Source organism: Protopterus annectens, chromosome 1.part0, assembly GCF_019279795.1.
Source record: "Protopterus annectens isolate FY-2018-M chromosome 1.part0, PAN1.0, whole genome shotgun sequence".
In the NCBI taxonomy this organism is placed as follows: Eukaryota; Metazoa; Chordata; order Ceratodontiformes; family Protopteridae; genus Protopterus; species Protopterus annectens.
Window position 1 is genome coordinate 650,556,285 of NC_056725.1, and position 12,633 is coordinate 650,568,917.

Genomic DNA, 12,633 nt, shown 5'->3' on the forward strand with positions numbered 1-12,633 from the left:
TAGCTATGTATTACTACTACAGTGTTATGCATTTATTGCATATGTTGGAGAGCTCTCCAAAGGTATCTTTGAAGGTGAGTGATATCAGCAGCAGTGCTAAAAGAGGGGTAAGGGAAGTGTAGTAAGTGTGAATGACAACAAAATCAGGTGTCAACAAAGACACAACACACATTTTCACAGTTGCCAGAACCAGGATTAGAGCTTCTACCTAACTAGCCTGCTATACTATAGTATTACTCAGTTATTGCATGCACCACAGAGCTTATAGGGCTGAAATTTGGCCAAAAGGTTATTTCAAGGTGACTGACATCAGCAGGAGTGCTAAAGTAGGGCAATGGGAGGTGTAGTGAGTGTGAATGGCCTCAAAATTATTCATCTCCAAACACACACACACACACACACACACACACACACACACACACACACACACACACACGCACACATATACACACACGCACACACACACACACACACACACACACACACACACACACACACACACACACACACACACACACAGTTGTTAGGTCTGGGATTAGAACTCCTGCCTGATTAGTTTGCTACCCTACAGCATTACACAGTTATTACAAGCACCATGGAGCTTATAGGGCTAAGACTTGGCCAAAGGGTTATTTCAAGGTGACTGACATCAGCAGGAATGCTAACATAGGGCAATGGGGAAGTGCAGTGTGTGTGAATGGGCCATAAATCATTCCTCTGAAAACACACATACACACTCACTCACACACAACATTACAGTTTACAGGACTGAGTTTACAAATGCTACATGAATACTTATTTGTACTATAGTGTTACACATTTATCACAAGCACCACAGACACTATAGGGCTGAGGGCTACCAAAAGGAATGTCTACAGTAATTGACATCAGCACATCATGTGATATAGGTGAATGGGATGTGTAGTGGGTGGGACAGGCCTCATAATGGAATTCTCTCTGTCACTGTCTCTCTCTCTCTTCCCCACATCTTTGTGTGTGTATGTTTGACATATTATAGTCTGTTGGCCTTAGATATGTATGTGTATTCCTATCCAGTGTGTGTGTGTGAAGCATAAATTGTGTACAATTTGGTGTGTGTGCACAGACATCTGCAAATGACAGATATGTATAGTCCAATGTGTTGTCAGACATGGGCTTCAACTGTGTTGTCAGACATGTGCTTCATTTGTCTAAGTGTAGGAGCATGCCCAGCTTGATTCCAGGTAGGGTTGTACTCCAGTCCAGGGTTTGGTGTTCTACACCTACAGCTAGCAACCTGTTTCTTCAGGATATCTGCAGATAGGTTGACAATATGGAGTCACAATGGGAGAAAGATAGGGGTATACCATTACTATTGCTGTCTGTGCTGCTTGTGTTATATGGTTGGTGTTAGCAGAGATATTTAGACATATGTACTGTTTTACACTGTGATGTATTACGTCATCAACTACTGACAGATATAATTATTTACTCACAGTTATTTACCAGGAAAATACAAGATGAATGATGCTGTCCAGTATTCTGGGCTGCAGTCTGTACATTCTTGCACACTCCTGCCATTCTGGAGGGATAGCTACAGACACTTGCTGATGGGACTGTGTAAATGGTCGAACACCTTGGTAGTATTGTGGCTGAGGATCCCCTTCTTGTGCATATATTGGCTTAACAGAATGGCCATATCCTGCTGTGGCCATACCTCTCAGCTGTACAGATTCACCCAGGTTGTCCAGAGGCAGGACTCATATATCTGGTCAGTTCCCCTTCACATTGTGGTTTACGAGCAGGTTCGTAGCCACCCATTAATGGGTTTGCAGGCAGGAGTAGTATGGGCACACATCAGAGTTTCATACTTCACACACTCCATGACATCCCTGTTTCTACACCCCATCCCACTGTTATTCTAGCCTTTTCCTAACATTATGTGAACAATATCTGACAAGTATCCCTATAGTTGGCCCTTCATCCCAGCAGTATTTCTGTATTGGTCCAAAGTTCTTGCAGTAGGACATGGGGGGATGCTACTAGGATTTGTCAGCATGGCCTTCTATTTGTGTTCTGTTGACTGAGTTAGTTTGTTAGGACTCCATGAGATACCATACATTGGCACTACGGGTGAGGAACAGGCCTTTGACAGAGGAATGTAGGCCATTTGGTAGTGATGCAGGCCATCTGTAGTATGCCAGTGCATTCTGTCACTCACACATTCCCAGGCTGTGAGCCAGTGGATTCCCCTGGGATCACAGGGTAAGTGTGCAAGGTGTTACTAGCAATACATCCTGTCCATATTGATCCATTGGTCTGGATGTGGGCGGGGTGCTGCTTACAGCTAGGGACACACCTGCATAGGACACCTCTTCAGCATGCTGCATCCTGTGGGTATTCCCATACAGAAGGGGGGGGTCATACTGTACTCATTCCCAACAGCAAGGATATGATCTGTGATCAATCTGTGGCTGATGATGGGGTGAGCTGAGTGCATGTGTGATATGGAAGCTACTGCCAGCTGACTCACAGATATACCTGGGACAGTCCCCTTATGCTGCCTTGAGCATGGACATAGGCAGTCTCTCATTACTTCATAACTGTGCCTTTTGTGGTCTGCCAGTGATTGGCCAGACTACATCAGTATTCCATACTACATGGACAACTAATGTGCTGCTAACCTGTATGTACAATTCCAAATTTGTGTGCAGTTGGCAGTTACATTATATGCACTCTGTCTAGGGTACTTCCACCTGTGTACTGGGTCTATGTATGGGCCCACGTTTATGGCATGTCCATCTTTCAGATGGTAACAGATATTGACATCTGGACAGTGAGTATGAATGACTGATGACATGGGTATTGCTGAGAAGCATTGTGGTTGGCACTGCAGTTGTCAGAACATGGCCCTGTTGACCACAGTACTGACCATACACCACTGAGACACAACCCTCCAGGCCTACATGCTGACCACTTCCAGACAAATTGAACACATAATAATGTACCTCACAGACCCCTGCATATTGTACACAGGCAACAATCTATCCTGTAGATTGGGGCAGCTTGGGCAATCTGTGCTCCAGTGATATTACTCCTCACACTTACATGATACTGAATTTCTACATAGGATTGTTGGGGGGCACATATGATGACTTTAAACATTTGCTATGACTGTACGGGTATTTCAGGTACTCTGTTGGGTTCCATTTCATATTGTATTCTGACCTATCATGCAGACTGGAGGCATATCAGTAAACTACACATCTTAGGTTTTATTGACCTACATTTCAGTTTCAGACTTCTTACCCTTCAGAACTAACATACTACTGCCAGACCTGTTGTAGTCTGTCTGTGTAGGTCTAGAGGGGGATCTTTTCACCATTGCCATCATTTGGAGGCCTTAGCCCAGCCTTTCTTTATTGTCATCTACACCTGTCCTGCTGGCTGAGGCTGGTGGTGGGTATGTGAGCCTCACTGATATGCATGTGTGTGTCCTATGGACACCCACAGATATTTGGGCCACCACATGTACTGCAGTGAGATTTGTCACCTTGTTTAGTACTGCCTAGTATGTTGACACCAGTATTTGTTATGGATTTTATGCTGCCCATCTAGGTGTCCGCTACCTGCTGCTATCCCATTTGGACACCCGATTCCCTTGCATGCTTGCATCCATACCATAGATACAACTATCAGAACATAGTACTCCATTCAATTATTAATAGGAAGAGTGACTTACCTTGTGACTGGGCCAGTACTGAGGACAGTGCTGTAGGGCTGACTATGTCTGATGCACATAGTACACTCCCTATATATGGCAAAGCACAGGTAGTGTCATGTTTAGCATCCATTTTACTGTATGTGTGAATAAGAGAGAGGTAACAGTCCCTGGGCCCCTACAGTGTCATTGTGTGTGCTATGCGTTGCCTCTTTGCCAAGGCCAGGGCATGCTGTGCACGCCTTCGTCTGCCTATGGAAGCAGGCTTAGGACGTTCCTCCTCCGAGTCCCACTATGCCTGTTGTGGTCTTCGTATTGGTGGGGGGGTGGCCCCTCCTCATGTTGTTCCTGCTGCAGCTGTTTCTGCAGGATCATATTGTGTAGCATGGCACATACTATGAACATTTTTCCACACGTAGCTGGAAAGTACTAAAAGGCTCCATAAGATATGTCAAGGCAGTGGAACCGTGACTTGAGCATCCCAAATACACACTCAACAATGATCCTGGTTTGTGCATCTGCCTCATTATGGTGTTCTTGTTTGGGTGTGTGTGCACTTCTGATGGGTGTCATCAGCCATGGCTTCAGTGCATAGCCAGCATCCCCCAGTATATGGCCATATGGGATCTCCCCACTGGCCTGATACAGCTGTGAGCAATGCCTGATGTGGGATTCGTGATAGCTTCCAGGGCTGCCAGCACACACCTTCATGATAATGCCCTGGGCATCGCACATGACCTGTTAGTTGATGGAGGGGAAGCCCTTGTGGTTTATGTAGACTCTACCCCGCTCACCGGGTGGTGCTTTGATGTGGATGTGCATGCAGTCTATAGCACCAACTACCTCAGGGTATTCTGTTATACGGTGGAAAAGATGCATACTTCTAGTCAACACCTCACGTGTGGTGGAGAAATAAATGTGCTCAGTGGCATGTGGTGTCATGGCATCCAGGAACTGATGGAATACCCTGGATGCTAATACCTGTGAGACCCCCATGATATCCCAAGTTGGTCCTTGGAAGGTATCTGTGGCTAGTATTCTTAAGTTTAGACATGCCTTGGTATCCACTGGGATGGGTCCTCCTCTATTAGTTCTGTGTGTGAGGCATGGCCGGCACAGCTCACCGTGTTGCTGTAGAATGTCCCTGTCCACCCAATAGCGCTCCACTATCTCCAGTTCATGTAGCCCCTGGTAGGTAAACCTGGATCTGTACACAGCATTCTCTTCCTCACCACCCTCAGTCTCTAGCACATATTGATGGAGTAAAGCATCAGCAGCCTCTAACATTTTTAGTTTTACCAGTTGAAAATCCCCCATATGTGTACACCAGTGGTTTAGAGTTTGTGGGAAATCAGTCTTTAGGGTGTTTGCAGAGTTTATAGTAGTGTGCTGGGCTGCTGCATGTGTATTTGGCTGATTCTGATACATTCCACCTGCCAGGTATGCTAATTCTCCTAGATTGCCTTCCTCCTGCTGTTTCCCCTACATCTAGTCTGCAAGGTGTTTGCATGGTTTATAGTAGTGTGCTGGACTGCTGCATGTGTAGTTGGCTGATTCTGATACATTCCACCTGCCAGCTATGCTAGTTCTCCTGGATTGCCTTCCTACTGCTGTTTCCCCTACATCCAGTCTGCAAGGTGTTTGCATGGTTTATAGTAGTGTGCTGGGCTGCTGCCTGTGTATTTGGCTGATTCTGATACAGTCCACCTGGCAGCTATGCTAGTTCTCCTGGATTTCCTTCCTCCTGCTGTTTCCCCTACATCCAGTCTGCAAGGTGTTTGCATGGTTTATAGTACTGTGCTAGCCTGCTGCCCGTGTAATTGGCTGATTCTGATACATTCCACCTGCCAGCTATGCTAGTTCTCCTTGATTGCTTTCCTACTGCTATTTCCCCATCCCAATTTCATGGTAGTTGAAGCCCCAAGGCACACCACTCATTCACAGTGCTCCAATTTCAACACTGCTGCTATTTCCTCTTTTTTTTCTTTAGGGTTTAAAGCCTTGTGCGCATTGTGCATACCTGTTTAGGCAATGTAAACAGTGCTGACACTCCCGCTTCCTTAGCTTTGCTTAGTTAAGGGAAAACACGGGCCACATGGCTCCAATCAGCTTACAGCAACCATAACACACCCCCTACTGAAGTCATCCTCTTGTTTTACCTACATGGTTCTCTGTTTCTGCACCTACACAATTAGGTGCAGGCTGCCAGTTGGGAGAAATCTGTAATTCAGTATAAGTCCCCTCATTTGCATACCCCAGCATGTAGGTCCATAGTTAGAACTCTCAAGCACACCCTTTCCCCTTGACAACCGGTGTTTTCTTGTCTTGTTTATATTCTGCCTGCCATTGACTATAATGGAAAAATGCAGATTTCTCTTATAATGCAGTTTTTCCCTTTTTTTTTCCGACACCCTCGTGTTTGCACGCCACTGCCCTCAGCTTAAACGGCAGAGATCGGCCAAAAAAAAAAAAGGTTTAATTTAAAAAAATAAGCAGCTTTTAATGCCAATGGCCTTATATTTGGCAATTGGCATGTCTGTTCAACATAATCCATGCTTTTCACGAGCTGTCATGCCTCCGTTTTGTCAGATGCAAAAATGTTTTCGGCTACTAGCCGAATACATTTTTGCACTGACACTATTCCTATACAGAATCCGTGCAGCTTGCTAAATTGCAAAATCACCTCATTTGCATGGTTTTCACCAGCAAATGAGGTGATTTGCATACTGAATGGAATTCCATGCAGGAACAGTATAGGGCCACTCGTGCACCCAAAAACTGCCCTATCTTGGATCACACAGTGGCCGTATTGCATGCAGGAGCAGCTACACTGCTCCTGCACACAATTTAGATGTTCCTAAATCCTGGGACATGTCTTTAATTTTATTGTGCAAGCACACATATATCAAAATTTTATACACACAGCTCTTGATGAAATGTATCTTATTAGGAGTTGCCTTCTATCTTTTTAATCATAAAGATTAATATTTTCTATTTGAAGAAGCTTAATGGCGGACAACCTCCATAAATAAAGTAAAGACCAGCTATTTGCTAGTATTTTATTGCATAAGAATCTTACTGGAACATGAGTCTAAATTTTTCCATTTGTTCAAAGGTAATGGAAAGTGACCCAGTGCAGAATCTAACCATATAATTTATTACATTTCACTACCACATCAAATGGAAAGTTAATCCAATATTGAGTATATACAATAAAGATTTCAAGTAAAAAAAAATAACATCTATACTGTCAAACTGTGATTTCCAGTACAGGAAAAGACAAATTAAGAAATCCTGCAATTTTAATATTTTGGGTACTTCAATCTTCAGCAGAAAAGCATTACTGATGCAATTCTCACTATACTAAAAATGACTGTACTCAGGTTCCTTACAGAAATGTTGTTATATAGTCACAAATACACATGGCAACTGAGACAATGCTGCCAGTAACCAAAGCATGATAACCAAAGCATACTGTGCCTCCAGATAAACAGCATAAGCCATATAAAAATAAATTAATTAAATTAAATGCTGTAAAGTAAATGGAGCTGAACCAAAAGCAAACTCTTAAATATTTTATCAAGTGCTTTTGTCTGAAGACTTCATTAAATTGAAATAAAAAATATGGTCAACTTAAATACTAAAACATCACATAATCAAAGAAAGTCTGCTGACTGTTTCTTAGAAGTGCATTGCAACAGTAGACATTAAAAACATTGCAAAAACAATAAATGAATAATTATAGTCTTGCAGTGTACATTTTTAATACATTGCTGATAATAATGTGTTCATTCAGTACAGGTAGAATTCCAGAATTTAAATTGAGTTACCAGCAAAGTTCCCTGCAATTTAGAGTGGTCTCCCAACTACCACCTCCTTGCACTTGAGCGAATCTTATCTAAAACAGTAAATATACATTTTCTAAACTTAATACATGTCTTTGAATGTTTAATCATTGCATTTTGGGGGTCACTCTTATGAATCCTGCACAAATATTTATATATCCTTCCCCTCAAACATCTTTTGATGTTACCTACATAAAATTCATATATTATATATAATGTATACACTGCAGGAGACAAGAGTAGAATAAATACACTATAGCTTTACTCCTGCAGGCTGTGAATGAATACCTATGTAAAACAGCTTATATCTCAGTACTCCTTTGAAATTTCAACATGAAACTCTCAAGCAGTAACAGCAGTATAATCAGTGATATGACAGAGCAAAGACTGCAATTCTACCATTAGGGATTTCAGCAGAACATAGTGATACATTCGACCCCATCACTTTTGGTGCTTCAAAGCATCATCTCTGGTGGCATAGAGTCATGGAGCCCTGACTATGACTCTGGCAAATAAAGTTTGATTAGTCACCTCTGTGCTGATGGAGCCAGAAAGGGATGACAGTGAAATGAAGGGACAAAACCCTCTCTCATCTCTCAGGGATGCTATCAGTTATCAGTATGCTATGAGCAGAGGATATATCACTAATGCATTAGCCAAACACATTTTGGAATTTCCAGACCATAGGTTCACTTTTGCAATTCTGCAACAAGTTAAAAATGATGTGAGGGGAGGCCCATGGCAGTTACATTTAGAGGAACATGAAGTTCTATGGCAAATAAGAACATCAGCTTATGTTCCTCCAGGCCTGAATGAATATGCCTCTATTAAATGTATACTCAAATTAAAAGCACTATGTAGATAATAAAATATAATAAAATAAAAGATGAAATCTAGAGGTAAAAATATGGGCTAAAAATATACATACATATTTTAAATACATTAGATAGGTATATTGGGTTAGGAACCAATATAAAGACATTATGTATTAATCATTCATTTCCTTTTCTTTATACAGGCTTTGAGACATAATTTTTAAATATAATGTTTTTAGTGGTTTGTTGGTTGGCAAGATTGGTGCCATATATTTTAAATGAAATACTTGAGTAGCGGTTTGAATGGCCACATGAATGTTTGTAATATGATTTCAACACTTATTAAATTGTTGATATTCTGAAGATATAATAATATGAGTCAAAAGAAGGAGTTTGTGGATATTTACATATGTTTTCAAATGTGTCTTGCATATATGTGTTTCAATATGGATGTCGATATACTGCACAAAACAATGTATAATGGGTATTGTAATGAATGTGTCAAAATTATACAATGTACTGATGGTCATTGGATAATGCAATAGAAGCCATAAATGGAAACACATTTTATTAAATGATGTGCATTTTTCACATAAAGTACTATCAGTTTAGAGTTTAATACAGTCTTCAAAATTGAATGTTCATGATAGTTTTTTAGCAAGAAAGTTGTTTTAAATTGTGTGTTGAGTGGTAATAATCAAACACCTATTGCCTTTTTAATTTAAATTAGTAATTGAATTAATTATGTTTATTATTTAATTGTTCATTGGAAATGTCTGTGAAGGTAGAGGTATATATATAGGAAGTTTTATTTTATTATTTTATAATTTTGTCTGATGAAGTTTGGGTATTAGCCCATTCAAAAGTGCTCACAATAAAAGGTTTTGTTTTTACAAGTGGCTCGTGTAAAGTAGCAGTTTTCCGTTATCCCATCCAGACCATCTTCATGAATCAGACATATACAATTATGTGGTGTTAGTAAATCTGACAGGTCTATGTTACGGCCATAGTTGACAGTCAAGTAAGAAGCCTTTGACTGCTTGATAGGTGTATACTGTTTAATGTTTTGAGTGACTTACATGTTGCAGTCTAATATGATAATTCTTTTAGAAACTGCCAATGTAGCTGACCTGTTCCCACTTTCAAATCCCCTGTCTCGTTTACTATCTATAACTTCAATGACATCAAGTCCTTTAGTAACTACTGTGTTTTTGCTGTGTGCTGGAACATGAGGGAACTAATTTGACTCACAAATTTTCTGCTTCCATTATGGACATGCTGCTGAGACATCCCTTGAACTACATTTACGCCAAATCAGTTGGAATAGCCTCCCACAATGCAGATCCTTCATTAATTTAGCTGGTAATTAGACCCCTCAAAAATTCTGGGAGGTTCTGTACAATCGTATGTGGATCATCTGAAACCACTGTCACTTTATTCTGTTCCATACAGGCTACTCAGAGGTGATCTATCTCTTGCATATAATGACATCTTTGACCCTGCTTTATTGGAAATGCTGCAGATTTGAAAGTCAAATAGTACATGGGTTACTCACTCTAAAGACCTTAACCTGGTATGTGACATTAATAGAACCTGCTGGAGGGACAGATTTTTCTCCCAGAGGTTACCAAACCTTTGGAACAGACTCCCACTTCATATCAAACAGAGTACCTCATTGTCCCTCTTCAAACGCAGTCTGGACGATTGGATAGGTAACCATAAATTCACCCCGGGGAGTTCCACCTGTGTTGTCTTGGATAGGGGAATTGGTGCTGATCATGGAAATAAGGGTAGTACTTGGCTAGGCTTGTAAGGGCCCTAGGAGCATTAGCCTAGTAACTTCCTATGATCTCTGGAGGACTCGGTTCCTTCTTTTTCTGTAACACTGCACTTCTTCTTTCTCTTTATCTCTGCACCCAGCAGTTGCTCTAGTACCTGCCCTTCCCCTCCAAACTAATGCCTGTAGGTTTTAGTTTTGAAAGAATCAACAGATTTTTGTTCAGCACTACCTCAGTGTTGTCTGGAAATACAGGAAACTAACTACCCATAAAAATAACTTTTTTAAATAGAAAAAATAAAAACAATCCACACAACTGAATGAGAGGTATGCAGGTAGACATCATCTGAATATGAGGCATTTTGTACTCTCTCACCTTCAAAACACAAATACAGATTTTATTTCCAGCACTTGATAATAAAACTCACTTTTACACACAATAGATCATGAAGAAATATTGGGGAACCTTTTTTTTTTTTTTACCCAGTATAACAATACTCTGTCTTTCCCTCCAAGTCAGCATCGTGGCCTAACAGGATGAAATTCAATTCACAACCCAAATGACTGAGATTCCAGTAGCTGCAGAGCTGAAGAAGATGACAAGGGGTGGTGAAGGAATGATGGTACTACACCCACTTGTCTCATTTAGGGGATGGAAAGGATGAGGGACATGGTGGGAAGCCATTCAGCTGCTGAGTTTCCAGTGATGTCACTGGAGATCATGGCAATGCACACAAGTTTACAGAAGTGACAGAACTGCATAACTGCAGAGGAGATGTGTATCAGTGGAGGTGGGAATACCCTGTAGTAATTCACTGCATACTCGAAGAGGGTAGGGTCCCAGACAGGTGTATCACCATGGAGGTTGAGATGATCACTTCATAGTGTCTGCAGACACAAGTAAATTCAAACTTGGATCCAATAGATGGGTTAGTGCTTCAAACTCCCTCAGTCCATAATATGAGATCCATCTCCAGATAGCCTGGCACTCTACCCTGGGGGCCAAAGCAGAATGGATGGCTGATAGGGTGACCCAGGAGTAGAGCTTATGCCGGAAAAGGCCAGACAGACAGAAAGACACAAAAAAAGCATCTGGTTTCCCTCAAAATTGCAGTTTCAGGTTAATTTATAATGTTACTGCCTGAATCATGCAGCCACTGCAGATTTCAGTAAAAGCAAACATTTCCTCTACCTATTGCTGGTAACATTGTTTTAGTGTTTCCACATAGGATACAGAACTGATCAAGAAAAGAAAAATCACTTCTGCTCAGGAGAAAACATATACCACAAAGGAATGCCACATGTACCAGTATACTCAAACTGCAAGTGAAGTGCTTAAAATTACTTCATCCTAGTATACAAATCTAATCCCTTCCTCCATGTAAAAGGCAATCATACCCCCTTTCATACACTGGGGGGAGTCCATCAGAAACTGTGGGGTCTTTTTCCTTACTTTAAATAGCACACACACACACACACACACACACACACACACACACACACACACACACACACACACACACACACACACACGTAAACAGTGACAACATAAACACTGCTTTTACCTCCAAATTGCAGCCTCAGAGCATTTATGCTACGAAGGCCTCAGCCATGCAGTCCTTTCTGATCTCAGAAAAATCATGCATTTCCTGCAGATACTGTCAGTAATGCTGCCTTAGTAATTTTACAGGCAGTGTAGGAAATGAGAAACCTACAAAAATTATTATATTCAGGAATAAAAAAACTCACACAAGTAAATGTGAGATGCTTGTGTAAATAAAAGGAGTTTATTCTCACATATTGAAAAAAAACCTCATCGAACTGCTATTCCATGAACAGTACTCCCTGACTGTCGCTTTCATCAAAGAGTAAAATAATCATAAAAAATCATCAAAAGATAATAGTTGGCCAACAACAAAGAAGTAATCCACGAAGGTGAGGGGGTTGTACCCCCTACACACCCCCAATGTGGGGGGCTGCTCCTCCCACATACCCCTAACTATATATACCAACTTTGAGATTGCACTACAGTGAGGAAAAGGACACATTTTAAAAGGTTTTGTTTAGTTCACCTTATACAGTGTGGTACTTCCTTGTTGTTGGGTAACAATTAGCTGCAGTAGTAACTGGCACATGTGGCATTCATTTTGATGATGTTTGCTAAGACTAAGTCCTAATGTCTGCTGAGAAGCTGACAGCTGATCTGCCCAGCATAAACACTGTGTTTGTGGCATGGTAACTTTTAAACTTATTGATTGTACTGCATGTGAGGACCAATTCCTTAAGTCTAAGTAATACTATTGGTTGCAAAACTGTATCAAATGCTTTGGATATGTCAAAAATAGAGATGCAACCATGTCACTTTGATTTCATGAATATATTTTATGAAAGTTAGAAATGTTTTTGAGCTTTGGCTTGGCCTATATTCAGGATATGTTACAGAAAGTGATTTATTTTCTGTTAGATAGTTAGTCAACAATAGGTGAACACATTTTT